The sequence below is a fragment of the Mirounga angustirostris genome, unplaced genomic scaffold (genome assembly GCF_029215605.1).
Source record: "Mirounga angustirostris isolate CCGP_5_RB_7025 unplaced genomic scaffold, mMirAng1.0.hap1 SCAF_264, whole genome shotgun sequence".
NCBI lineage: Eukaryota > Metazoa > Chordata > Mammalia > Carnivora > Phocidae > Mirounga > Mirounga angustirostris.
This window is the reverse complement of record NW_026991972.1, coordinates 20,001-42,500: the sequence shown is the minus strand read 5'-3', so window position 1 is coordinate 42,500 and position 22,500 is coordinate 20,001. Positions and strand designations below refer to the sequence as shown.

General features: G+C 52.9%; 1 long non-coding RNA gene across 2 annotated transcripts in view; it reads left to right on the top strand.

The window, feature by feature from the left end:
* Positions 1–651: 651 nt before the first annotated feature.
* Positions 652–22,500, top strand: part of LOC135363443 (uncharacterized) — a 39,823-nt gene continuing 17,974 nt past the window's right edge. The window contains exons 1-4 of one of the 2 annotated variants that reach the window (XR_010409124.1): positions 652–4,259; positions 4,700–5,000; positions 10,504–10,763; positions 13,511–13,628. This is a non-coding gene — a long non-coding RNA (uncharacterized LOC135363443). Of the gene's footprint in view, positions 4,260–4,699; positions 5,001–6,863; positions 7,386–10,503; positions 10,764–13,510; positions 13,629–22,500 lie in introns of those variants that run through there. The other variant, XR_010409125.1, reaches the window with a different exon arrangement.

Here is a 22,500-nt window from a genome sequence, read left to right as displayed (position 1 = left end):
CCCCTTTTGCCACCAGAAAGCTTTTCCACTCCTCCGCCTGGCCTGCGTTTGCTTGGCGTCTCTGCCAGACCCAGGCGGTGGTGGCCGACCGCAGACTCTCTTGCCCTCAAGAAATGATTCCCGCTCTCATGTGGGTGATCTTTTATCTCCACAGAGGTGATTAGTTTGGGGAACAAATAAAAGCACTCAGAATAAAAACCATGCCCAGTATCATGCACGCCCTCCTCCCCCTCCCCCCCTCCCCCTCCCCCTCCCCCCTCCCCCTTCCCCTTCCCCCCCTCCCCCCTTCCCCTCCCCCCTTGGCCCCCTTCCCCCTTCCCCCTTCCCCCTTCCCCTCCCCCCTTCCCCCTTCCCCTCCTCCCTTCCCCTCCTCCCTTCCCCTCCCCCCTTCCCCTCCTCCCTTCCCCTCCCCCCTTCCCCTCCTCCCTTCCCCTCCCCCCTTGGCCCCCTTCCCCTCCCCCTTCCCCCTTCTCCCTTCCCCTCCCCCCTTGGCCCCCTTCCCCTCCCCCTTCCCCCTTCCCCCTTCCCCCTTCCCCCTTCCCCCTTCTCCCTTCCCCTCCCCCCTTGGCCCCCTTCCCCTCCTCCCTTCCCCTCCTCCCTTCCCCTCCCCTCGTGGCCCCCTTCCCCTCCCCCCCCTTTGATGTCTACATGAACCGACAGACTGCATGCATGGCATGTATAGATGGATGGATGGATCGATGGATCGATGGATCGATGGATCGATCGATCCATGGATCGAACGGTGAAGAGAGCCAGGGTGAGGGTGAGGGTGAGGGTGAGGGTGAGGGTGAGGGTGAGGGTGAGGGTCCCGTCCGTCCCTCCCTCCTTCCCTATGTCCATCACATTGTTTCGTCACAGATTTTCGAAGTGGAGATACAATTCGCATGCCATATTTCGCATACTCTTAAAAGTGGGCCATTGGGTGGCCTTTTTTTCTTTTTTTTTAAGGTGGCTCACAAAGCTGCACAACCTTCACTGCAATTTCCAGAACATTTCCATCACCGCCAAAAGAAATAAACACCTCTACTACCCCTCCCCCCTTCCTGTCCGCGCCTCGCCCCCACCCGCCGTCACCGTCGCCCTCGCCGTCACCGTCGCCCTCGCCCTCACCCGGGCTCTCTTCACTGTTCTCCCCCAACAGGGAGTAGAAAGGGAAGTTAGAGGGAACATTCTTCCTCCCCTACACCTGCTGAACGCACATGGACACACACCGCAACCCTCCCCGCCAGGCGCGCGCACCCACCCACCCCCGCCCCGCCAAGCCCCGCCCCGCCCCGCCACGCCACGCCACGCCCCCCATCCCGGCCTTACGTGTACCTTACGTACCTCTGCACGGACTCGAGATTTGGCAATAGCCTTGATTGCCCTGCAATGTTTCCAAACCTCGGCGCTCCCCAACCTTCCCCACCCCGACCCCCGCCCCTTCGAAGAAGAACTAACCTAATTCGGGGAGCTTCCAGGTTGCTTGAACGCCTGAAATGGTGGGGACAGAGGCGTTCCTGGAGAGGGGTCACGGAACACGGAAGCTCTGCCCCCCTTCCCTTTGCCTCTGTTCCATCTGGAGTTTCCTCAGTTGTATCCTTTTAGGACACAGCGGTCATGTAAGAAATGAGAAAAAAAAGGACTGAAGGACTGAACCGGGCTAGACTGGTTTAAAATTCTTCACTAGCGTCCATGCCGAATACATTTCGACGACAGGGGCCTTCGCACGGCTTTTGGTGCACAGAAGACCGATGCACCGAAGCCTGCCGATCTCGGGACGTGTCCACGAGGGGAAAGAGTGTCAGCCTATCGGAAAAGAGAGTCGGTTAACGTAGATTGCAAAGGCATTCGTTCATCCCGAGAGACTTCCTCTCCATGATGGCGGGTGGCGCGAGATGGAAGAGTTGGCTTCCATGAAAAAGGGGCCCTTTCTTGAAGACCCTGCCCAGCTATCGGGGTTTTGTTGGTTTGTGTTTTGTCATCTGTGATAGGAAGGCATCTTCTTAGCCATCGGGAGGGAAACCTCAACAAATTCAGCCATTCAGATCACAAGGGATTTCTTGGGTTTGGTGGATCTGAGATCTGGTCTGCCTCCGACTGCTCCCCGAGATTGCCTTTATGCCGAGAATGGGATTCCTCATCAGACACACAGAAGTCCGGCTCCTTGCCACGGAGCTGGCTGCTCTATGGATGCCTTTAAAAAGGAAGCCTGCCTTTAATTCGGACGTCGGAACGTGATCGGTCGCTTTTTCATGGGGGGTTGGCCAATTAAATTTCCCCCGCCTTGGGCGCCTGGGTGGCTCAGTTGGTTAAGCGGCTGCCTTCGGCTCCGGTCATGATCCTGGAGTCCCTGGATCGAGTCCCGCATCGGGCTCCCTGCTCAGCAGGGAGTCTGCTTCTCCCTCTGACCCTCCCCCCTCTCATGTGCTCTCTCTCATTCATTCTCTCTCTCTCTCTCTCTCTCTCTCTCTCTCTGTCTCAAATAAATAAACAAACAAACAAACAAACAAATAAATAAATAAATAAAATCTTAAAAAAAAAAAATTCCCCCCGCCTTACAAAGCAGAGACTGGTGAAGGGTCCTCCAAGTGCCCTCTGGAAATCAAGAGCTTCTGTATCAAGAGGCTGGAAAACGCATCTTCCCCTTCTTCCTGGTGAATCCAATTCTAGGGGTTGATTCAAAGGAAATCATGTTTTAGATGCTAAAACGTAAAGCTTACTTTTGCAAAAATGTGCATCGCGGCATAGGGTTTAGGAATCCCTTGTGGCAGACCGACAACCGTGTGTCCCTCACGTCCCGGCACGTGTGCACCCTCACGTCCTATGACTTCGATGCTCCTGCTATCCAGAGGTAGGCTTGATTGCTCTGTCCCTTGATTTTGGACCGGGTCTTGGGACTTGTCTTGACCCAAAGAATAGAGCAGAAGTGACACTTGGCTGGTTTCACAGCCTACACCTGAAGAGGTGGTCTGCCGGCGTTCTCGACCTTCTTGGCATGCCGTCCTGAGACCTCCACGTAAGAAAGCCAGTCTAGCTGACTGGAGCATGAGAGGCATTGACAACAGAGGCAGCCCGGTGCTCGGCGGCACCGACTGCCAGACGTGTGAAAGTTGACCCTCTGGCCGAAAGCCACTGCTTGAGTGAGCCCGGCGTAAACCCGCAGAACCCAAGGGGCCACCCAGGGCAAGCACCAGGAAGTTATCGATAAAGAAATGCTGTTTCGAGCCATTGCGGTGTTAGGATGATGCACCCTGAGGATCAGCTAGCTGCGCAGCAGCGATAGATACCGTGCACACAGATACACACCACACAACACACCACACCACACCCCCCCCACACACACACGTGTGCAGAAAACCAAACCAACGAAACAAACCAAAACTCTGTAGAACCCTGCACCAAATGTTGAGGAAACAACGGCCCACCCTCACAAGAAACACCTGCACGCTACATGTACAATGCATAGGGAGCCTATACTTGCAAGTGCTTACTTGCATGGGAAACATTTCACGATAACATGAGTCTCAGATGGCCCAAGCGGGGTTCTTTTGACATGTCTGAATTGTGTACACAATTAGAGAAAGCCTGCTAGGAGACTGGGTGATCAGAAACTAGGAAGCTCTTTGGTTCCCTCAGTGAAGCCCCGACTTTTGGGGAGGAACCAACACTCAGGGAGATGCTCTGGTCTTCATTTGGTTGGTTGGTTGGTTGGTTGGTTGGTTGGTTGGTTGCTGCAGCTTTTGCTATCTTTGCATAAAACCGACCCTGTTTCCATTGGGAATGGAAAACAACTGACGGGTGGGATCTGTACACGGTAATGCTGCTTCGCAGTTGCATTTGTTTTACTAAAAGAGGGAGATTTGAACATTGGGTCTTTCGTGTCCTCTCCATTCATGTCCTCTCCACAAATAAGACTGAAACAAAGGCTAAAATTTGTTTGCATCTTGTTTGTGTCTATGTGTCCGTATGTGTTATACATGTGAGGTATTTCCTCCACCTCCGGGTGCTATTGCTAACATCCATTTGTAAAGGAGCTCTATTTAATGAGTTCTATTTTTATTTTATTTTATTTTATTTTATTTATTTTATTCTTTAAAGATTTTATTTATTTATTTGACAGAGAGAGACACAGCGAGAGAGGGAACACAAGCAGGCGGAGTGGGAGAGGGAGAAGCAGGCTTCCCGCCGAGCAGGGAGCCCGATGCAGGGGCTTGATCCCAGGACCCTCGGATCATGACCTGAGCTAAAGGCAGACGCTTAACCACTGAGCCATCCAGGTGCCCCGAGTTTTATTTTTATTAAAGATTCTATTTATGTCTTTGAAAGAAAGCGAGTGAGAGAGCACACGAGCTGGGGGTGGGGGGGCATTGGGAGAGGGAGAAGCAGACTCCCCGCGGAGCAGGGAGCCGGATGTGGGGCTCCATCCCAGGACCCCAGGATCATGATGTGAACGCAAGGCAGACACTTAACTGCCTGAGCCACACAGGTGCCCCTACTTAAAGAGTTTAGAGGCAGGTGCTCGTAAAAATCGGGCATGGTAAAACTCAGATAAGAATAAACCCAGTTTTTCAAGCTCACATGATCTGGGATGAAATTCCCTACATTCAGACTCTTATGTCACTCCACAATAAAGATGCCTCAAGGTAAGGGACCCAAGGGACGGCCCAGAGATAGACAAAAATTTAACACACCTGACCTTACCCCCACTTCCCAACAGTCAAAATAATGAAGAAGAGGAGGAAGACAGGCCGATGCTAGAAATCTGAAATCCACTCCTCCTCCTCCCCAAGTACAGGCACCAGAACCGATGCCCAACCCACTGGCTTCCGGAGGGCTGAAAAGCCACCACAGACAAAGCCTATTAAGCAGAAGGAGATGAAGAAAGGGGCGGAGGCGGAGGCGGAGGCGGAGGCGGAGGCGGAGGCGGAGGCGGAGGCGGAGGCGGAGGCGGAGGCGGAGGCGGAGGCGGAGGCGGAGGCGGAGGCGGAGGCGGAGGCGGAGAAGAAAAAAAAGAAAAGGTTCGTCCAAAACTGTAAATGTATATGTGCCCTGGGCCTTACCAATGGCTCCCTTGCCGCCTCCCCTGCCCCGTTTCTGCACCACTGGTGTGTGTGCCTGGAGTGCTCTACTCCCCTGCCGCCGTCTCAGCCGCCCTTCCCTACCCCCGCCCCCCCGCCCCCCCCCCCCCGGGTGCCATGGGCTCCCCTTTCTCCTCCTCCTCCTCCTCCTCCTCCCCACCCCCTTATCAAGGAGCAAAAGCCCTTGCCCTTGGGCCCAAGCCCTTGGGCCACCTCCTTATGAGGTTTAAATTGGAGCACCTCCCAAACTAGCAGGAAGGGGCCCGAGGGCTCCGCTGATCTTAGACCGCCCGCTTCAGACTTTCCCCAAGGAGTCTGATGGGGGAAAACAATCGATTGACTTTTTAGTGGACGCAGGTGCAACTTCTTTGGCGTTAAAGCCAATTCAAGGTTGTTGGTTTATTTTAAAAAGACGTGGTTTTGGAGCTATCAATGTCACACATAATACAAATAATCAACTTTGCGTTTCTTTCTTTCTTTCTTTCTTTCTTTCTTTCTTTCTTTCTTTCTTTCTTTCTTTCTTTCTTTCCTTTTTCTTTCTTTCTTTCTTTCTTTCTTTCTTTCTTTCTTTCTTTCCTTTTCTTTCTTTTCTTTGTCATAAAAGCACTTGGATTCGGTTCTCCCTGCGTTACAAGCCGTTGGGTGGGCAGTGGAATGTGCCACGCTCCCGTCACAACAGTGAGCCTGTATTTGTGGTTATCAAAATATACCTCTCCATCACCTTTATAAAAACCAACCAACCAACCAACCACGTTTGGGTGCCTGGGTGGCTCAGTCGTTCAGCGTCTGCCTTCGGCTCAGGTCATGATCCCAGGGTCCTGGGATCGAGCCCCGCATTGGGCTCCCTGTTCATTGGGGAACCTTCTTTTCCCTCTGTCCCTTCCCCTGCTTGTGTTCCCTCTCTCGCTGTGTCTCTCTCTGTCAAATAAATAAAATTTATGAAATATATTCATACATTTGCCAATCTAAAGAATTCTGGTGTAATAGAGAGTGCGCCATTGGTTACTACTAACGTTTCACCAGAGACTGAGATTTCTAAGAATTAAAATTCTGCCACATGGAATTGGGACTGCTACAAAATGATAACAAAAACAACTCCGTGTGTGGGAAGGTAGGAGACGTGTAAAAGAGGTACAAGAAATGAGAAAACATTTTTTTTGTTGAGGGAAAAGGAAGTAATGGTGTACTGAAACGGGACTGGGTACTTAAAGAAAGAAAACTTTAAGACCGAGTCTGAATGAAAAAGGAAATTGTGGAAGGGGTTTGTGAAGGAGAATTTTTGAAAAGGAATTTTATGCATGGTCAGGACTGACTGAGCTTGGGAGAAGGCAGTTTGAAAAGCACACTGGTGGAACTGGAGGGTATTATGTTGAGCGAAATAAGTCAAACAGAGAAAGACATGTATCCTATGATCTCACGGATAGGAGGAATTCTTAATCGCAGGAAACAAGCTGAGGGTTGCTGGAGTGGGGGGTGGGGTGGGAGGGATGGGGTGACTGGCTGATAGACACTGGGGAGGGTAGGTGCTCTGGCAAGCGCTGTGAATTGTGCAAGACTGTTGAATCTCAGATCTGTACCTCTGAAACAAATAACGCAATCTATGTGAAGAAGAAAAAAAAAATAGAAGAAGGTAGCGGGAGGGGACGAATGAAGCGGGGGAAATCGGAGGGGCGGACGAACCATGAGAGACGATGGACTCTGAACAACAAACTGAGGGTTCTAGAGGGGAGGGGGGTGGGAGGATGGGTTAGCCTGGTGGTGGGTATTGAGGAGGGCCCATTCTGCATGGAGCACTGGGTGTTGTGCACAAACAATGAATCATGGAACACCACATCTAAAACTAATGATGTAATGTAGGGGATTAACATAAGAATAAAAAAAAGAAGAAGAAAAGCACACTGGTATAAGATTGAGATTTGGGTTTTCTATGTTAAAATGACAAGGTTTTCTTGGATTGTTAGTGTACTCTTTTTTTCTTTCTTAAGATTGTATTTATTTATTTGACAGAGAGAGACACAGCGAGAGAGGGAACACAAGCAGGGGGAGCGGGAGAGGGAGAAGCAGGCTCCCGGCCAAGCAGAGAGCCCGATGTGGGGCTCGATCCCAAGACCCTGGGATCATGACCTGAGCCGAAGGCCGACAGACGCTTGACGACTGAGCCACCCAGGCGCTCCTCCGAGATTTTATTTTTTAAATAATCTCTACACTGAACGTGGGGCTCGAACTCACAACCCTGAGATCAAGAGTCGTGCTCTCTACCGACTGAGCCAGCCAGGTGCCCCTGGACTGTCATCTCGAAGAGACACATGCGTAGACTCAGATATGGTGAGACTGCTTTAAGAAAGTCAGATTGACTTTATGGAGCCAGTAAAGCCCCTTAGAAATGTTGGCCTGATAACCTTGCTTAGAGAGGTCCCCTCAACCTTACCAGGTGAGTGAAGAGTACCACCTCCTGGCAGATGCAGGAACTTCAGGAAATTTGGAGGCCCTCAAAGAAGAGAGGAATTCACCCAAATCTACAAGTCTTTTTTTTTTTTGTAATTTTTTTTATTCTTATGTTAATCCCCGTACATCACATCATTAGTTTTAGATGTAGTGTTCCATGATTCATTGTTTGTGCACAACACCCAGTGCTCCATGCAGAATGCGCCCTCCTCAATACCCACCACCAGGCTAACCCATCCTCCCACCCCCCTCCCCTCTAGAACCCTCAGTTTGTTTTTCAGAGTCCATCGTCTCTCCTGGTTCGTCTACCCCTCCGCAAATCTACAAGTCTTGCAGGCGAATCTGATGGCCAATATTTGGCTTGGTTCTCGGCTTTAAAAAGGCAGTTAAAGGATCAATCTAAAATTCCTTGTAAAAAGCTCCATCAAAGCAGATTTAAAAGAAGGAAAGGAAAAAGAAAAGAGAAGAAAGACCCCATATATGGTCAATTGCTATTCTTGCTGTCCCTACGTAGATGATTGGGCCAAGTTTGTTAAAACTGGACTTGTTTTACAAACAAATTAATCTTCTTTTGGCTATCTTTGACAGGAATGAAGGTGACTTTAGAGAGAAAGATTACATTTCAATAACACACTTTTGTGAGTGTTAGATTAATTATCTTTGAACGTTTATTGTTTGCCTATAAAACTGGACTGGATCCTGGATCCTTCTGGTTTCCTTGAGTATCTGACTGTGACTCTTCAAACTAAGGTTTCCAACATTCTCCCATTCTCTCTCTTTTTTTTAATTAATTTATTTTTTTATTCTTAGGTTAATCCCCATACATTACATCATTAGTTTTAGATGAAGTATTCCATGATTCATTGTTTGTGCATAACACCCAGTGCTCCATGCAGAATGGGCCCTCCTCAATACCCACCACCAGGCTAACCCATCCTCCCACCCCCCTCCCCTCTAGAACCCTCAGTTTGTTGTTCAGAGTCCATCGTCTCTCATGGTTCGTCCGCCCCTCCGATTTCCCCCCGCTTCATTCGTCCCCTCCCGCTACCTCCTCCTCCTCCTCCTCCTTCTTCCTCCTCCTCCTCCTCTTCTTCTTCTTCTTCTTCTTTTCTCCTTCTTCTTCTTCTTCTCCTTCTTCTTCTTCTTCTTCTTCTTCTTCTTCTTCTTCTTCTTCTTCTTCTTCTTCTTCTTCTTCTCCTTCTCTCCTTCTCCTTCTTCTTCTTCTTCTTCTTCTTCTTCTTCTTCTTCTTCTTCTTCTTCTTCTTCTTCTCTCCTTCTTCTTCTTCTTCTTCTTCTTCTTCTTCTTCTTCTTCTTCTTCTTCTCTCTCTTCTTCTTCTTCTTCTCTCCTTCTTCTTCTTCTTCTTCTTCTTCTTTTCTTCTTCTTCTTCTTCTCTCCTTCTTCTTCTTCTTCTTCTTCTTCTTCTTTTCTTCTTCTTCTTTTCTTCTCCTTCTTCTTTTCTTCTTCTTTTCGTCTTCTTCTTTTCTTCTCCTTCTTCTTTTCTCCTCCTCCTTTTCTCCTCCTCCTCCTCCTCCTCCTCCTCCTTCTTCTTCTTCTTCTTTTTTTCCCCTTAACATATATTGCATTATTTGTTTCAGAACATTCTCCCATTCTCTTATCTTACAATCATTAAGAACTAAAACTGTCCTTTTTCCTGAAGTCTGGCAAATGAAAGCTGGACAACTTGAAATAAATTTCAGGGAAATGACCACAATAACTCATATATAGACAATCTTTGTGCCTGTTGCTCTATGAGTCACTCAAAATGAGACATTTGAACTATACGCCAGAAAAATTAGTCAGATTGCCCCTGCCCACTCCCACTCTATTGGAGGATGCTTCAAGCCTGACATCTAGAGACCTTCTCACTGGCAGCCCTCTGGACTTAGACACCAGGTGTATCCCTTGTTCCAACCATTAACCATGTTTTCCTTTTGTTTCCATAGAAATGCCTCTTATTAACTACAAGATCACTTGCTGAATGAGGCAGAGTCTATGATCCTTAATTCCACCTTGCTGCACCTGTATTAACTCCTCTTTGGAAAATAAGAACCCATATAAATAGGGGCACCTGGCTGGCTCAGCTGGTAGAACATACGACTCTAGATCTCGGGGTTGTGAGTTCGAGCCCCACATTGAGTGTAGAGATTACTTAATAGAAATCTTTAAAGAAAAAAAAAAATAAAAAAGAACCCATGTAAATAAAATCAAACACTAAGCTACTTGGCTACCAGAAGCCCTTCACCACCACAACCTACCGCCCCCCCCCCAGGGGAGGGGCTCAGACTAATTTACTGATCTGTATTCTTGGATACCCACCGATATCAGATCAATTTGAGAGAGAATGAGAGAATTGGGTTTGACTCTACTGTTACTATTCCTTAGACTACACTTGGGGATAAAATCAATGGTGTCATGTAGTCCCAAACCATGTAGAAAAATAACCAAGTTCTCAGATAAGGAACTATCTCTGAGACCCCCTCCATTAGCACAAGGGACCAAAAATTGCGACCTGCAGTGTCTCAGATCCTTCCATTCCAAAGCCTCTACTGCACCCTAATTCAGCTTGAAGCAGTTAAATAAAGAAGGCAGACCTCTGCCCATGTGTCATAGAAATGGAATGCAGGATGGACAAGGGGAAATTTTAACAGGGAAAAATGTAGCATGTCTGACTCCCTGTTATTTTTATTCCCTTTTAACCTGTAGGTTAAAAACTTCTGTTTAGCCCTGAACATAGCCATGTTACAGCTAAGATTTACAGAAACTGTCGTTTACCCAAAACCTACCTCCCCTGAGGAGATGAAAGAATAGCCACAGCCATCATCATCCCAATTCCCTAAGACTGAGGAATGATCCTCACTTGGTGGGGGTGGGGGTGGGGGTGGGGGTGGGGATTGAAACCGTGCCCCATAAGGTTAATGAGGTTGATGCTAGCAGAAAGCTTAAAGCTGGTTTTTCAGGGAACTGTTTCCCCCTAGTCAGCTATTGTGTCTTTTCAGGCCCTGCTACCAAATACTGGCTGTCTCTGCAGAAGTCTGGACTCAAGGTCAACTGATAATGGCTGCAGCCTATGAAGAAGCGAGGTCCTGATTCCTTACCTGAGAAAAGGAGCCTAAGACCCCATCCAGGTTGTACCAGCTCTCAGAGCATGCCCACAGCCTCTTCTCCTTGTCCTCAGATAACCTCCTGACATCAGGGACTCAGTTTTGCCTCATTCAGATGTCAGGTCTCCACCCCGAAGTAAACATGGGAATCTATGGTACATATGTTTCCTGAATATACGTGCTCCAACTTTCGCCATGAATAATCATAAATGTCCCTGCCCTTTTCCTTTTTGAAGTTTGATTGTTTGTTTTTATTTATTTATTTCAGAGAGAGAGACACACAGAGAGAGACAGAGACAGAGAGAGAAACACACAGAGAGAGAGAGAGACAGAGAGACAGAGAGACAGAGAGACAGAGAGACAGAGAGCTTGCACGCATGGGTGGGTGGAGGGGCAGAGGGAGAGGGAGAAGACTCCCCATTGAGCAGGGAGCCCCAGAGGGGTGGGGCTCGATCCCAGCACCCTGAGATTATGACCTGAGCTGAAGGCAGATGCTCAACCGGCAGCCACCCAGGCGCCCCTCCATTCCATTTTTTTTTTTTAAAGAGATAAACATTACATACTTTATTTTTAAAAATTCATTCATTCATTCATTCATTCATTCATTCATTCATTCATTCATTTTTCATCATCTGTAGTCCCAGTGTAGGGCTTGAACTCAGGACCCTGACTGAGATCAAGAGTCATGTGCTGTTCTGACTGAGCCACCCAGGTGCTCCTTCTGTTCCATATTTTAAACAACCCTGGGATCATGGCTCAGAGTCACAGTTGGCCCAATGAGACTCACACTCACCCCTCTGTGCAGAGGTGCCATCTGTGGGGCTGGTTCCTGTTTGTCCATCTTCCTTCCTCCTCTTACTGGACAGGAAGGTGGTGTGCGAAAACAGCCAGTGACTACGTGGAATGAGACCGAGGATTTCCCTTGGGAAGCAGGTGGGAGAGGGAGGACAGGTCGATGGATAATCAATAAACTGTTTTTTTTTTTTTTTTTTAAGATTGTATTTATTTATTTATTTGACAGAGAGAGACACAGCGAGAGAGGGAACACAAGCAGGGGGAGTGGGAGAGGGAGAAGCGGGCTTCCCGCGGAGCAGGGAGCCCGATGCGGAGCTCGATCCCAGGACCCTGGGATCATGACCTGAGCCGAAGGCACATGCTTAATGACTGAGCCACCCAGGTGCCCCAACAATCAATAAACTGTTAATGTTGATTTAGAGGAGTGTGCTTGCTGGGCCCATAACTCGGTGGATGAGTTAGAACGGTCCCTGTCAGGCCTCCCTTAGCCCTTAGCCCTTAGCCCTTATCACTCCATGCTTGTGTTTGGCCTCTGACCGCTAAGATACCACCATCATGTGTTCAAGGTCCTCCTCAGACTCAGCCAGCCACACCATGCCACACCCTCCTACCTGCACACCCATCCCTGGAAGGCAGTATAGTAAGACATCATCCCCCACATTCATGATTCCCAAAGGGTTTACTGGAGTTTCGTGGGTTAGGAAAAGGAGGGGACTCTTTTTGCCCCCAGATGAGGTGAGCTCTTCAGACACCCTCTTTCCCCTTCCCCTCCTCCCTCCCTCCCTTCCCTCCCTCCCTCCCTCCCTCCCTCCCTCCCTCCCTCCCTCCCTTCCGTCCCTCCCTCCCTCCCTCCCTCATCTCTCTCCGAAGTTTGCAAGCTGCAGCCTAAGGGTTAGGGGGAGTTGAGGAAAGCCATTGAATGGAGGGAAGCTCCAGGCTCTGACTTTAACAGAAAGCTTTCTGCATTTGAATGAAGCGATTGAATGAGGCCCATTAGAATGGATCACCCTGAACGTCCCATCAGCCGCCCCAGCCCCAGCCCCAGCCCCCCCATCCCCCCCCAACTGAAGTCCTCTGGTCGAATTGGAACAGTAGGCTGGGGGGGGGGGGGGGGGCTGTCCATCCTAAGTTGGTAACTAGGCCCCTGGTCCATAGGGAAAAAATCACGCACGGGTACAGATGAGTTGGTAGCTCAGGCAAAGTGGTCGAAGTGTTGGCAAGGTTTCCGTGGATGAGGGGAGATTTGTTCTGGGACCACCCTCCCATATACATCTCTGGCTGAGAAGAGGACAGGGGAGCCCTGTGGGGGTGGGGGTGGGGGTGGGGGTGGGGGGGCGGGACCCAGATCTGGAGCTCGGAGTGGACTATAGCCGCTGCCTGCCCGGGTGTGTGTGCCTGGGGGGCGGGGGGGGGGGCGCTGAGGGATAAGGGCTGAGGGTGGTGGGGTCTGCTCACGCTGACTCCTGCAACTCAATTCATCCTGGGAACCTTCTGTTGTTTCTGCTGAGGTGCCAGGTGCTGTGATGACCAAAGCTAAACTCCTCTCTTTGCCTAGTTCTTAAAAGGCCTGATCCTCCTGTTATCTTGTTAAATGGACCGACCCCTGCACCCTCCCATCCTGCCAGACCCCTTGTGCAAATACTTCCACTTGAAGAGTTCTTTCTCTGAATCTAGAAAATAAACAGACAACACCCACCAGCCACACCGACCCCATTGCCACAAATACCTAGCAAAGACAAATCTAGCTGGTCTCCTTCTGCCTCAAGGCACTTTAGAGAGTCACTCTCTCAGACACACCTTAGGCTCAATTACAGGCTGCTGTCTCCCTTTCTCTGGCACAATTCCATCCCTGGAGGAGCCCCATATCGCATCTGCAGCCGTGAGCTGGAGACAGTATGCTCAAGTGACCGGGTGGTAGCACCGTAACTTTGAAATGACCTATACCCCAAGTCATCCATGAACATGGTCCCTGGAAATCTTTGACATTCACGTGCCTCTGATGAAATCCTTGCTTTGGAAACTCCAGCACCCATAGCCAATCTTGTCCATGTTCTGCTAACCTTTGCTCGCCCTCTGTTCGCCTGATATCTTGCCTGATTGTTTACAGAGAAATTAGATCCCATCCAGCAAGAGCTGAATCCGAGTCCTCTGCTCACCCCACGACGGAAAAGAATATGCACAGGCCTGCATCCCTCTTCTCCTTCTCCACCATGTCGGAAGAAAAGGTGGCCCTCCCTCCTCCCATCAGAACCCAAACCCGAGATAAGACTTAGATATAAAGGAAACCAGCATACTGTTTTGAACTCTATATACACTTGTAAAAAACGAGCAGCGGCAAGGAAACACACAAACCACCACCCCCCCCCACACACACACAGGTGCAAGGAGGGTGCGCTGACTCGCTGAATCTCCCCCTTTTCTCCCGAGAGGCATCCCCCCCATCCCCCGCCCCCCCCCGAAGATGTCCTCCCTATGCCGGAAGGGGAGTGAGTGACGTTCTTTTCTTCCTTTTTTTTTTTTTTTAAATTATTCTTTTTAAAAGACTTTTATTTATTTGAGAGGAGGGGTGGGGGGGAGGGAGGGGGGAGGGAGGGAGAGAGAGAGAGAGAGAGAGAGATTGAGAGAGAGAGAAGCAGAGTCTCCGCCGAGCAGGGAGCCCGATGTGGGGCTGGATCCCCGGACCCTGAGCTCAGGGCCTGAGCCGAAGGCAGGCGGACGGTTCACGGATTGAGCCAGCCAGGCGCCCCAGCTTTCTTGTTTCTTTGTCTGCCTGCTTGCCTGCGTGTTGGGTCTGTGGATGTCTGATGCCTGCCCTCTGATTTCGTGGGGAGGTGGGCCGTCTTTCCTCCTTCCAATGGCCTTTGCGCATTTGTCAAACTTCTGTCGGGCTTGGGCCTATCTGTTTGGGTATCTGTGGCGTTCCATCCACCGACCTGTCTCTTTTGTCTGCCAACATCACAGGGTCTCTATCGCCTCTATACATAAGCATGAAACGGGCCCGGAGAGGACGACTTTGTTTCCTGAGTTTTGTTTTGTTTTCTTCGAAATCACCATAGCGATTCTAATTCCTTTTGCCTGTCTGCTTGTGTATGTAATCTGTACACCCATCCAGTGCGGTGCTGGAACTCACGACGCCCGCCGATCAAGAGTCGCGGTCGCGTGGGCCTCCTCCGACCGAGCCAGCCAGGTGCCCTGAAATACGTGTACTTGAAAAACCAATGTGAAGCCTGCACCCGTGAACTTTTTTTTTTAAAGATTTTATTTATTTATTTGAGACAGAGAGAATGAGAGAGACAGAGAGCACATGAGAGGGGGGAAGGGTCAGAGGGAGAAGCAGACTCCCTGCCGAGCAGGGAGCCCGATGCGGGACTCGATCCCGGGACTCCGGGATCATGACCTGAGCCGAAGGCAGTCGCTTAACCAACTGAGCCACCCAGGCGCCCTTTTTTTTCTTTTCTTTTCTTTTTTTTTTTTAATAGATGCACCCGTGAAGTGTTTACTGCGAAACCTTCTTTTGATCGTCGCACTCTTGAGTGGAGGCCGTACCAGTAAAGAACGTAGTTTAGCCAACTCAGGAAGAGATCAGCTTTAAAGGAAAACCTTCTTTTCGAGTTTGTGATGTCTGGTCCTTTCTCTCAACTCGATCGATGTCCAGCCTTCAGAGCCACATTATTTGCTTGGTCTCTCTCTCTCTCTCTCTCTCTCTCTCTCTCTCTCTCTCTCGTCTGTGTTTCCTCGTGTACTTTCCTGATGCTCAGGATTTATGGTTTAGAGAGAACAGTTTTCAGCCTGGTGTGTGTGTGTGGGGGGGGGGATGTTGTGAAGTGGGATCAGGGATTCACGCGGGTAAGGAGGAGGCAAGGAGAAAGGCTTGGTTGGGAAGGAAACCATTAAAGGTCCATGTTGAAATGGTGAAGTTTATTTTATTTATTTATTTATTTATTTATTTATTTATTTATTTATTTATTTATTTATTTATTTACTTTTTAAAGATTTTATTTATTTATTTGACAGAGAGAGACAGCGAGAGAGAGAACACAGGCAGGGGGAGTGGGAGAGGGAGAAGCAGGCCTCCCGCGGAGCAGGGAGCCCGATGTGGGGCTCGATCCCAGGGCCCTGGGCTCGTCACCTGAGCCGAAGGCGGACGCTTAACGACTGAGCCACCCCCCAGGTGCCCCGAAATGGTGAAGTTCAATGTAGTAAGAGTTACCTTTAATCAAAGGAATTCTTTTTTTTTTCTTTTATTTTATTCTTATGTTAATCCCCATACATTACATCATTAGTTTTAGATGAAGTGTTCCATGATTCATTGTTTGTGCACAACACCCACTGCTCCATGCAGAATGGGCCCTCCTCAATACCCACCACCAGGCTAACCCATCCTCCCACCCCCCTCCCCTCTAGAACCCTCAGTTTGTTGTTCAGAGTCCATCGTCTCTCATGGTTCGTCTACCCCTCTGATTTCCCCCCGCTTCATTCTTCCCCTCCTGCTACCTCCTCCTCCTCCTCCTCCTCCTCCTCCTCCTCCTTCTTCTTCTTCTTCTTTTTTTTTTCTTAACATAGATTGCATTATTATTTGTTTCAGAGGTACAGATCTGAGATTCAACAGTCTTGCACAATTCACAGCGCTTACCAGAGCACACACCCTCCCCAGTGTCCATCACCCAGTCACCCCATCCCTCCCACCCCACCCCCCACTCCAACAACACTCAGTTTGTTTCCTGCGATTAAGATAATCAAAGGAATTCTTGCTGGAGGTTGCTTCTCCCCTCTCCTCCCTGGATAGGGGAGTGAAGTTTTTTCGAGGTCCCTAGTGGACACAGAAAGCGTTCAAGTGCCCCTAGCACCTATGGATGGGGCTCTGTTGCCCTCTAGTGTCCTATCCTCTGCTACTGCTGCTCGTGGTTTCCTCTGACGTCGTATTCGTCACAGGTGTGTATCTTTGATGGTTAATGCTGCTCGGTGTCGGTTGTTTGCGTGTTTGTTTTTGAAAGCTTTTTGAGTGATCATCCAGCATGGTGCTGGAACTCACGACCCCTGCAGATCAAGAGTCGCAGTCGCGTGGGCCTCCTCCGACCGGAGCCAGTCAGGTGCCCTGAAATGCGCTTAGTTGAAACAGGAAGAAAGAAAAAACAAAAAACAAAACCCAAACCATTTTTTTTTTCCCCCTTTACGAGCCAGAGGAAGTTCTACGCCTTGTTTTTGTTTTACCCTTAATAGCATGGAACAGTTCTCCTCCTCCTCCTCCTCCTCCTCCTCCTCCTCCTTCTTCTTCTTCTCCATCATCATCATCATCATCATCAATATTTAACTCTTCTAGAGCACCTCCCCCGCCCACCCCGTACTAGTGTTGGACGGCACGGATGTCCCGGAACTGGATTTCTTTAAAGATATATATTTTTACGATTTTATTGATTTATTTGACAGAGGGAGACACAGCGAGAGAGGGAACACAAGCAGGGGGAGTGGGAGAGGGAGAAGCAGGCTTCCTGCCGAGCAGGGAGCCCGATGCGGGACTCGATCCCGGGACTCCGGGATCATGACCTGAGCCGAAGGCAGTCGCTTAACCAACTGAGCCACCCAGGCGCCCTCTTTTTTTTTTTTTCTTAACATAGATTGCATTATTTGTTTCAGAGGTACAGATCTGAGATTCAACAGTCTTGCACAATTCACAGCGCTTGCCAGAGCACCTACCCTCCCCAGTGTCTATCACCCAGTCACCCCATCCCTCCCACCCCACCCCCCACTCCAGCAACCCTCAGCTTGTTTCCTGCGATTAAGAATTCCTCCTATCCGTGAGATCATAGGATACATGTCTTTCTCTGTTTGACTTATTTCACTCAACATAATACCCTCCAGTTCCATCCACGTCGTTGCCAATGGCAAGATCTCATTCCTTTTGATGGTTGCATGATATTCCATTGTATGTATATATATACCACATCTTCTTTATCCATTCATCTGTCGATGGACATCTTGGCTCTTTCCACAGTTTGGCTATCGTGGATATTGCTGCTATAAACATCGGGGTGCACGTACCCCTTCGGATCCCTATTTTTGTATCTTTGGGGTAAATACCCAGTAGTGCAATTGCTGGATCATACGGCAGCTCTAGTTTCAACTTTTTGAGGAATCTCCATACAGTTTTCCAGAGTGGCTGCACCAGCTTGCATTCCCACCAACAGTGTAGGAGGGTTCCCCTTTCTCCGCATCCCCGCCAACATCTGTCATTTCCTGACTTGTTACTTTTAGCCATTCTGACTGGTGTGAGGTGGTATCTCATTGAGGTTTTTTTTTTTTTTTTTAAGATTTTATTTATTTATTTGAGAGAGAGAGAGAGACAGAAAGAGAGCATGAGAGGGGGGAGGGTCAGGAGGATCAGAGGGAGAAGCAGACTCCCCGCTGAGCAGGGAGCCCGATGCGGGACTCGATCCTGGGACTCCAGGATCATGACCCGAGCCGAAGGCGGTCGCTTAACCAACTGAGCCACCCAGGCGCCCTCATTGAGGTTTTGATTTGGATTTCCCTGATGCTGAGCGATATTGAGCACTTTTTCATGTGTCTGTTGGCCATTTGGATGTCTTCTTTGGAAAAATGTCTGTTCATGTCTTCTGCCCATTTCTTGATTGGATTCTTTGTTCTTTGGGTGTTGAGTTGGATGAGTTCTTTATAGATTTTGGATACGAGCCCTTTATCTGATATGTCATTTGCAAATATCTTCTCCCATTCTGTCGGTTGTCTTTTGGTTTTGTGGACTGTTTCCTTTGCTTTGCAAAAGCTTTTTATCTTGATGAAGTCCCAATAGTTCATTTTTGCCTTTGCTTCCCTTGCCTTTGGCGATGTTTCTAGGAAGAAGTTGCTTTGGCTGAGGTCAAAGAGGTTGCTGCCTGTGTTCTCCTTTAGGATTTGGATGGACTCCTGTCTCACATTGAGGTCTTTCAACCATTTGGAGTCTATTTTTGTGTGTGGTGTAAGGAAATGGTCCAGTTTCATTCTTCTGCATGTGGCTATCCAATTTTCCCAACACCATTTGTTGAAGAGACTGTCTTTGTTCCATTGGACATTCTTTCCTGCTTTGTCAAAGATGAGTTGACCATAGAGTTGAGGGTCCATTTCTGGGCTCTCTATTCTGCGGAACTGGATTTCTTGAGTGAAGGACTATTTTAACTCCCTTCCTCCCCATTCCGCGCCTGCCCCCGCCCCGCCCCCCGCCCCCGCACGCCCCGCCCCGCCCCGCCCCCCGCCCCCGCACGCACCGCCCCGCCCCGCCCCCGCCCCCGCACGCACCGCGCGCCCCGCCCCCCGCCCCCGCACGCCCCGCCCCGCTTGTTGGCCTTGGACGTTATCGCGTACGTGCAGAGACGGATTTGATGTGCACCTTTCTGGGGGTGTGTGTCAATCCCCCCCCCCCCTTCCTGTCCTGAGCTTTCTTCGTATGCTTCAGAGAGACCTCCTCCTCCCCTTAAAATGATAGAAGAGAGAAGGTTCATCCGTGGTGGTTGTCGGAGTACTCGCTTGGTCTCGGTTTTACGGTCCTTGCCCGCCGAAATGTGTCTTAAGTCCTCCCGGAAGCCCGGGCGCCGCAGGTGTGCCGCTGTGGGAGGCCCGTGCCCCACGAGATCGGGCGGCCGGGCGGCCGGGCTGTGCGCCTTCGCGGGCCCGCGATCCGGATCTGCCTCGTTGTTGTTCGCGCCGGTTGTCGGGTGCCACCTGGCGGCCGCTTTTAGATAGCGTGTCCCCGCCGGAGTGTCAGCGATGTCGGCAAGGGATTGTATTTGGCCGCGGTTCCCGAGGCGGAGTACCGGGAGGCCGGCGACGCTAGCGAGATCGGCCCGCTGTCTCCGGGCCACCGGCGCGACCTCCGCTCGCGGGAGATTGAGCCTCCAGGTTTGTGGGCTGGTGGTGGCGCCGCCGCCTCGCTCCCGGAGAGCCACGCTAGGGTGGCCGCCTGGACGGGTCGACCAGCACCCGCCGGTGCCCCCTCCTCCGCCCGCGGGAATGGGAGAGGCTGCGTCGGGCGCCCGGACGCCATCCGGCCCGTGGCTCCGGTCGGCCGTTGGGCCTTCCGTGTCACGCTCGGGCGGTTGGGGACCGGCCTGAGCCTTGCGGGGAAGCCCATGGATGGCGCGACGGGCCCCGCCGCGGGCACGCGTGGGGTCCCGGTCATCGGACCCGATATTTTTTTTTTTTTTTAAGGTTTTTATTTATTTATTTATTTATTTGAGAGAGAGAGAATGAGAGACAGAGAGCATGAGAGGGAGGAGGGTCAGAGGGAGAAGCAGACTCCCCGCCGAGCAGGGAGCCCGATGCGGGACTCGATCCCGGGACTCCAGGATCATGACCCGAGCCGAAGGCAGTCGCTTAACCAACTGAGCCACCCAGGCGCCCCGGACCCGATATTCTTAACAAGTTTTCCGAGGCCCGCTGCGGAGGTGGGGACCCGACCGGGTCGGGCCGGGCCGGGCCGGGCCGCGAGGGCCCCAGGGGCCCGGCTGCGGTTCCCGTTGAGGTCCGGCCTTCGGGGGGACGCCTCCGCGGCATCGCCCCCTTTCCTCAGTCCCGGCCGGGAGTCGGGGACCGGCATGGGGCGGTCCTGAGGCCCGGGGAGGAGGGCGTCCGCAGGGGCCTCCACAGAACTTGGTGAGAATTTCTAAAGTCCCGATTTGGGGACGAAAGGCGGACCCGGGGGCGGGCCTATCCGGGCCGCTCCACCTCCCGCCAAGTCCCTACTCGCTGCCGGCTGCCACCACGTTCCGGGGGTCGACCAGATGGCCCGGGGGGGGGGGGGGGGCGCGGGGGGGGCTCCGGGGGGAGACGGGGGCGATGGATTAGTGCTTGGGGCCCGTGGCCGGGACACGGTCCCAGGAGATCCCGGTGACCTGTGGCTAGGCCACGCCAGGCGGCGCGGCTATTTTCTCGCCCGAAATGAGCCCTTTTTGCCGCCAGGTAGGTGCTGGCACGTTATGTTTGGGCGATCCTCTCCTTAAGGGAGGTGGGCTTCTGGGCGTGTGGCGGGGCTCCGGGCTTGACAGGGATGCCAAGCCCGGCTCTGCCGTCGCTGGCCTGAGCCGTCCGCGTGGGCCTGTGCGCCGGCTCCTGTGCCTCCAGGTGGCCCAGGCCGTTGGTGCCGCCTCCGGTCTCCAGCACCCGAGGGCGGTTGTGGGCAGGTGGCGCGTGGGTCCTTTACCCTGTGTCCTCCACTCTGTGGGCACCCGGCTGTGGTCGTGACAACCTCCCGTCCCGCAAGGCTCCGTGCCGCGTGTCAGGCGTTCCTCTCTCTCGGGTTGTCCGGCTGTTCCTGCCCTGGGGTTTTCGAGGGGGTGCCGGTGAGGCCGAAAAAAAACAAAACAAAACAGGCTCCCCCTCGGGTTGCTGTCCTCACCGGCTTCTCCCCTCCTCGGGCTCCTCTCGGCGCTTGTGTTTTGCCAGATCGATGTGGTGCTCTCGCGCTCTCCCGGGCCGGGCCTAAGCCGCGCCAGACGAGGGACGGACGTTCATGGCGAATGGGACCGCTCTTCTCGTTCTGCCCGCGGGCCCCTCGCTCCTTCGCCTCTGCCCGCCGTGGCGGTGAGGTGGGGGGTGCGGGGGGGGTGTGTGCAGGCTCCGGCCCGACCCCGCCTTCCCGTGTTCTGCCTGACGGCGCTCGCGGGCCCGGGGTCCCCCGACGCAGCGGACACTCTCGCTTGCCTTCCCTGGCTTCGTGTGGTGCGCGGTCCTCCCCGCCACGGGGAGGGCCGTCCCGGCGCCGCGCTGCTCACGCGCTTGGGCGTGCTGAGCGCGTTGTGCGCGTGGCCCTCCGTGGTGCCCCTGGAGCGCTCCAGGTCGTCTCAGGTGCCTGAGGCCGAGTCGGTAGCGTCGTTTCCCGTTCCCAGCGAGCCCCCTCCGTCGGGCCACCGCTGTCGGTGGCGTGTCCGAGGAGCGGGTGGTGGAGTCGGTAAGGGAGGCCCACCCCGCCCCCCCCGTGGGACGCGGGTGCCTCGTCATCCCCCGCCGCAAGCTGTGCTGGTGGTGTTGTGGGGACTGGACTTGGTGGGGCGTGTGTGAGCCGGTTGCGGCGGGCCGAGCCCGCGCTCTGGCGCTTGGCCAGCCGAGGGGCTGCCGCCTTTTTTGCCTGGCATGCCGTGCTTTGTCTCTGCTCGTCGTTGCCTCGCCGGAGGCGCAAAACTCCCGGTTGGTCGGGGACGCGAGCATGGCGTGCGTGGCGTGGCGAAGGGCGGTCTCCTCCCGGGGTCCCGGCCGCGAGCGCTCAGGATTGCCTTGTGGTGCCTGTTCCTTACCGCGCGAATCCACCGCCCGCCCCCCGGAGCCCTTGGCTGTCAGGCCTTCGGAACGCCGTTCCGCGGGGCCCGGACGGGCGGGGGGGCACGATTTGGGTGGGGGCGATGCGCCCTCGGTGAGAAAGCCTTCTCTAGCGATCCGAGAGGGTGCCTTGGGGTACCGGAACCCCCCAGCCGCCGCCCCTCCTCTGCGCGTAGTGGCCACCGGTGCGGGGTGACTACCGTTGCGTGTTGGGCAGAACTTCCTCTCTGCGAGGGGTCTGACTCTGCCGGCCCCGCGGTGGGGGCCGAGCGCCGCTCTTTGCCTACCGCGGCCTGCGCCTCCCCCCTCCGAGTCGGGGGAGGGTCCCGCCGGGCCTGGCCGGCGTCCGGCGCGTGGGGGCTCCCGCGTGCGTGCGAGCGCGCGGGCGGCCGCCCTTCCTCGTGGCGTTGTCTCTCGAGGGGCTCGGGGGGCGCCCCCGCGCGTCCCGCTTCCCCGTGCCGCGCGAGCGGCTGTCTGCCCGCCCGCTCCCGTCCCGAGTCGCCGCTGGCGGTGGCGTGCCGGGCACGGGTCGGGCCGCTCTCGCCTGGGGGCGCTTCCCCCCAGGGTCGTGACTTCCGGGACGGACCGGACAGACGGAGGTTCAAGACGGGACCCCGCGGCGGGGGGGGTTCACGTGGGGTTGGGCCCCAGCAGTGTGGGGCTCGGTTCGTGGTGAGGTGCGCCAAGGGTGCTGAGGCCGGCTGGCGTCCTGGGCGTCGCGGGACCGCTCTCGTGCTGGTGGCGGTGGGATCCCGTGCACGTTTACCTGGTGGCCCGGCTTGCGTCTTCGTTGGCGCG